General features: G+C 36.1%; 1 long non-coding RNA gene across 1 annotated transcript in view; it reads right to left on the reverse strand.

The window, feature by feature from the left end:
* LOC126940662 (uncharacterized) overlaps window positions 1-5645 on the reverse strand; it is a 46059-nt gene extending 40414 nt beyond the window's left edge. Inside the window, exons 1-2 of the long non-coding RNA XR_007720860.1 lie at window positions 5113-5645; window positions 1924-2025 (exon numbers count right to left, since the gene is read on the reverse strand). This is a non-coding gene — a long non-coding RNA (uncharacterized LOC126940662). The remainder of the gene's footprint in view (window positions 1-1923; window positions 2026-5112) is intronic.
* Window positions 5646-6000: the final 355 nt, after the last annotated feature.

Genomic DNA, 6000 nt, shown 5'->3' on the forward strand with positions numbered 1-6000 from the left:
AAGCAGGTACTGTATTAAAGGTTCTCCAGAGAACCAGAACCAATAGAATCCTATTATACTCATCTATTTCTCTGGAGAACAGAGAATGAGTGTGCATGTGTGTATGTTACATATTTATAATATTCATATTCAATTCATATTCATATATTCATATACTTACACACAGAAAAAGTTTAAGAAATTGGCCTATAAGATTATGAGACTTTTTTGGCCTGGATTCTGTAGGGCAGGCTGCCAGTCTGTACATTCAGATAAGAAATTATATTGCAGTCTTGAGTTTGAAACTTAGGGCAGCAGACAGAATCAGGCTGGGTCTCTATGTTGCAACCTTGAGGCAGAATTTTTTTTTTTCTTTTTCAGGAAACCTATCTTTGCTCGAGGCTTTAAACTGATTGGATGAGGACTACCTACATTATTGAGGATAGCCAACTTTAACATTTACGGACTGTAAATGTGAAACCTTTTAAATATACATCTATAGTATTTGAACAAACAGCATAGCCTAGCCCACTTAAGTTAATTGCCACTGGTGGTAAGAATTAAAATAGATACATTTTAATACATATAATCATTTATAATTAAAGTCACACCAAGAGAACACAGAAAAAAGGGAAGCAGTAATTGAAGAAATAAATGCTGAGAATATTCAAATAAAATATATCAAGGCAGATTAAAAAAAATCCCCAAAACTCTGAATTTTAAAAAAAGGCACAATTTTTTAATGCTAATACAAAATTAGAATACAAAAAATACTAGAAGCCCAATGAAACAAGGAAAAAAAGCAACACGGAATTGAAAGAATATTTTTAAAGTAGTAATGATAGGACAACTCAAGTACTTCAACAGAAACTGGATGTCTATAAGAATTAAAGTGATATTGGCCGGGCACGGTGCTCACGCCTGTAATCCCAGCACTGTGGGAGGCTGAGGCGGACTGATCAATCACGGCTCAGGAGATGGAGACCATCCTGGCTAACACGGTGAAACCCCACCTCTACAAAAAATACAAAAAGACTAGCCAGGTGTGGTGGCAGGCACCTGTAGTCCCAGCTACTCAGGAGGTTGAGGCAGGAGAATGACATGAACCTGGGAGGCAGAGCTTGCAGTGAGCTAAGATGGCACCACTGTATTCCAGCCTGGGCAACAGAGCAAGACTCCATCAAAAGAAAAAAAAAATTGGTATCTTCAAGTATTGAAAGAAAATGATTGACATACTAGATTCTGTGCTAGGTAAAACTGCCCTTCAAGAAAGTAAAAAACTACAAAAATTTACAAAAAAATAGAATAAGAATTCACAATGAAAGTGGAGTATTTTAACCTAGCCTCTAAGTAACAAAATACAAGCCGACTTTAATAGTGCCTTTGAAGATCTTAATACGACTTGTAAACCATCTGATAAACACAAAATGTGTATATTCATGTATGTATATATTACACTTAAATATACAAGTATAACATGTATATTTTTTTATACACACAAACTTGAAATACCTTAATAACTTCACAAAATATTTTAGGAACACTAAGACCATTTATAAAAAGTACCACATATTCCATGAAACTAGTCTCAAATATTAAATGATTTATATCATTCAGGTTATGTTCCTGACCAATGTGAAATAAGTTAGAAATCAATTTTTTTAAAGTCACGTGACTGCACCATAAGTTGGGAGATGAAAAATAAGCTTCCAAATAACTCATGTAAAGAAAATCACAGTACAAATCAGAAAACATTTAACGGAAACAAAGACATATCAAAATTTTAGTAATCTACCCACATCTGCGCTTAGAGGTTTACGGCTTCAAATGTCTACATTAGAAAAGTAACACAGGCTAAGATGATTCTTGTATTAGTCTGTTCGTGCATCTCTAAAAAGAAACAGCTGAGTGTGGGTAAATTATAAAGAGGTTTAAATGACTCACAGTTCTGCAGGCTGTAGAGAGCATAATGCTGGCATCTGCTGTCCTGAGGACCTCAGGAAGCTTGCAAATATGGTGGAATGTGAAGGGAGGCCACTATGTCACCTGGTGAGTGTAGAAGAGAGAAAATGAGGTTCCAGAATATTTTAAATAACCAGATCTTGAGTGAACTAAGTGAGCGAAAACTCGCTTATAACCAAGGGAATGGTGCTAAACCATTTATGAGGAATCTGCCCCATGATATAACTTCTACCAGGCCTCACCTCCAACACTGGTAATCATTTCAACACGAGATGTGGACGGGACAAATATCCAAGTTATATCAATTATATATATTAAAATATTTTTAAACATTTAAACATGAAGGAGAGAAAGGTAAAATACTGAAGATTAAATAGAAATAACTGACAAATTCTATAAAAAGCCAGTAAAATTGCCCAAGCTGAGACTGAAGAAAAAAGGAAATATACAAATACATGCGAATTAAAAAGATTATAAAGCATGTATTGGCAAATTATAACATTTTAAAATATAAATTAAACGATACCTTAAAATGAAACTCAAAATATAACAATGGAACAGAATATTATATAATTTAAGTATTTCAGATAAAACGTCTACACCTATGTTGTTTTACCAATGAATTCTAGAAAGCACTTTTGAATAAAAATCATGCCTATCAAAAAATTATACCGAGATCAGAATAAAACCAAAATTTCTATTCTACCTACTTTTTAAAGTTTTGAGGCATCATTGATAAACAATGTATACACTTAACGTATATAATTTTTACGAGTTCAGACATATGCATACATCCGTGATATCATCACAACCAATGTAATAAACCTAAACCTATTCATCATCCCCCAAATAATCTTCGGTCCCTTTGTGTGTGTCAAGATTTATCGTAAGATCTGCTTAATATTCAAGTGCACAATATTGTTTCCTAAACTATAGGCACCAAGTTGTAGAGCAGATCTTTTATATTTATTCACCTTGCATAATGGTTAAGTTCATACTCATTGAATAACTTTATATACCTCCCTGGCAGCCACCATTCTATTTTCTGCTTCTATAAGCTTAACTACTTTTATAATTCATATAAATGGAATCACGCAGTGTTAGTCCTTCTGTGACTGACACTTCACTTAAAATGTTTTTAACGTCTATCCATATTGCAAATGGTAGAATTTTCTTTAAAGCTTAATAACAGCCATTGTGGTGTGGGAGAGGGGGAGAGAGAGAGAGAGGATGACATTTTATCCACTTGTCTGTCGATGGACATTTAGGAGGTTTCCATACATTGGCTACTGTGAATAATGCTGCAGTAAACATAGGAGTGCAGTCATCTCTTCAAATGCAGCCCAAGAAATGAGAGAAAATATTTTCATATCATGTATTTGAAAACGGGTTACTTTTCAAAACAAACTCCGTAAGACAAAGCCAAAAAACAAAACTAGTGCTCAAAAAAATAAGGAAAAAAAAAAATCAAAGACATACAAATGATCAACGTAAGAAAATTTAAGAAACAGTCAAGAAAAGGTTGGCCTTTTCTTATGTAAGTAATGGTCAATATAAAAAAGGTTGTATTGACATACAAATGGTCCATATAAGAAGAGGTTGGCCGGGCGCCATGGCTCACACCTGTAAATCCCAGCACTTTGGGAGGCTGAGGCGGGCAGATTACGAGGTCAGAATATCAAGACCATCCTGGCCAACATGGTAAAACTGTCTCTACTACAAATACAAAAATTAACTGGGCGTGGTGGCACGCACCTGTAGTCCCAGCTACTCGGGAGCCTGAGGAATTGACTATTAGAAAACCTCAAATTCAAATCAAATGTTAAGTAGCATTGTATTACAACCAAAATGGCTTAAAAAATGTCAATATTAACGTATGCATAGAATGGTGAATAACCAAAACCCTCACACTGATAACTTTGCCTATTAAACTTTTATATGTAACCTGCTACCGAACAGGTTTATGTATACCAAGAGAATGTAAGGGAATATTCACACCAGTGCCATTTGTAATTTGTACATCACATGAATAAAAACTCATTATGTAAATTTAAGTATGACAAAAAGAACAATTACAAGCCACATCGGGCAGAAGACATTTTCAGGACAAAAACTGATAAAGTTCAAATAGCTGTCATACATAGAATGGATAAATAGCATTATATTCACACTATGGAATATTGTAGTTCACTTAAAGATAATGTAATACAGCTACATAAACATGGATTATTTTCATATTGGGCAAATTAGATATAAAGCTATACGTTTCTACTTAAAAGTACAAAATTAAGCAGTTCTGACTTATAATTTTAGGAGTTAGGATAGTAGTTACTTGTGGGTAGTAGAGAATGGATAGTGATTGGAAAGTGAAACTAATTTTGTGTTTCTAAACGGTGCTTTCTTTCCTGAGCGGTGGTTAAACACAGGGTCTTTATATGATACTCCATTGAAATCAGTATTTACATTTTCGTTTTTGAACACAGGTCATACACTTCACAACTTAAAGATAAATTTGTCAATGTAAAGCTATAGAAATAAAAGTTAAAAGCAGTTGTTACCTAATAAACCTGGGACACTTAGGTCACCAATTATTTAGTAACACATTCTACATGAATTGCTTGACTCCTCCATACCACCTGACTTGTCTAGGAGTAATTTTGGCAAATGCCAATTGCCCAAGGAGCCCTGCAGGCAATAATTCTGTCAAGCCTTAATTAAGTAGCTTTTATTTACTTCAGAAATCTAGGCTATACTGGCTGTGAATACCTGAAATTCAGGTAAAAAAATGTATCTTATGTAATTTTTTTTTCCGTAATTACTTGAAGCAGGGGCTATTTTATCTCAAAGAGCCAATTCAGGTTTCTGCGATTTTATGTCAAATTGTTTTCCTCTAAAAAAAAAAAAAAATATATATATATATATATATATACCTTCACAAAGAAGCCGTTTCCCACCCTCTGACTTTTCTAAGTCTAAAGTGTGGCATTCTCTGCTCTAAATTCTTATCCTTTCAGATTCCTTGATTACACTCGCTGTTACTCTCAGGTGTCTTACTGTTTATCAATTACTATCTGTCTTTACTAGCCTTCTGTCTCTAAAGTATTTCTTCTACAACTCCTTGCAAATAACTATTTACTCACTGCCTTTCTCTGTCATTCATTCAGAAATTACCTTCAGCCTAGTGTGTCCGGAATTGGTAGGTTCTTGGTCTATTGTCTCCAGAATTGGTGTGTTCTATGGTCTTGCGGACTTCAAGAACAAACCCACAGACCCCCACTGTGTTACAGTTCTTAAGGATGGCGTGTCCGCAGTGTGTTCCTTCCGCTGTTGGGACATGGCCAGATTTTCTTCCTTCTGGTGGGTTCGCGGCTCTAACTTAAGAGTTAAGCTGCCGACCCTCACGGTGAGCATGACAGCTCTCAAAGGCACCCATCCGCAATTCTTTGTTCACTCCTGGTGGCTTAACAGCCGCAGACCTTCAGGATGAGTTGTATACAGCTCATAAAAGCAGGGCTCTGGAGTTGTTCATTCCTCCCCGTGGGTTCAGTGGTCTCAGCTGACTTCAGAACGGAAACTACAAACCTTCACCACAAAATGCTACAGTCCACAAACGTAGTGTGCATCCAACGAGTGGAGTGAGGAGTGAGCATAGCAGCAACAACGCTTGAAAAGCAATGAATTCGAACCCAATAGGGTTGGAACTACTTGGCCCAGTGGCCTGCTTTTATTCCCTTACCTGGCCCCACCCACATCCTGCTCATTGGTCCATTTTACAGAGAGCTGATTGGTCCATTTTACAGAGAGTTGATTGGTCCACTTTACAGCAAGCTGATTGGTCCATTTTACAGAGAGTTGATTGGTCCATTTTACAGAGAGCTGATTGGCCCGTTTTGATGGAGTGCTGATTGGTGTGTTTACAAACCTTTAGCTAGACACAGAGTGCTGATTGGTGCACTTATAATCCTTTAGCTTGACACGAAAGTTCTCCAAGTCCCCACCAGATTAACTAAACAGAGAGGGCTCTTTAGCTAGACACAGAGTACTGATTGGTGCGTTGAC

This window comes from Macaca thibetana, chromosome 17, assembly GCF_024542745.1.
Source record: "Macaca thibetana thibetana isolate TM-01 chromosome 17, ASM2454274v1, whole genome shotgun sequence".
NCBI classification, from domain to species: domain Eukaryota; kingdom Metazoa; phylum Chordata; class Mammalia; order Primates; family Cercopithecidae; genus Macaca; species Macaca thibetana.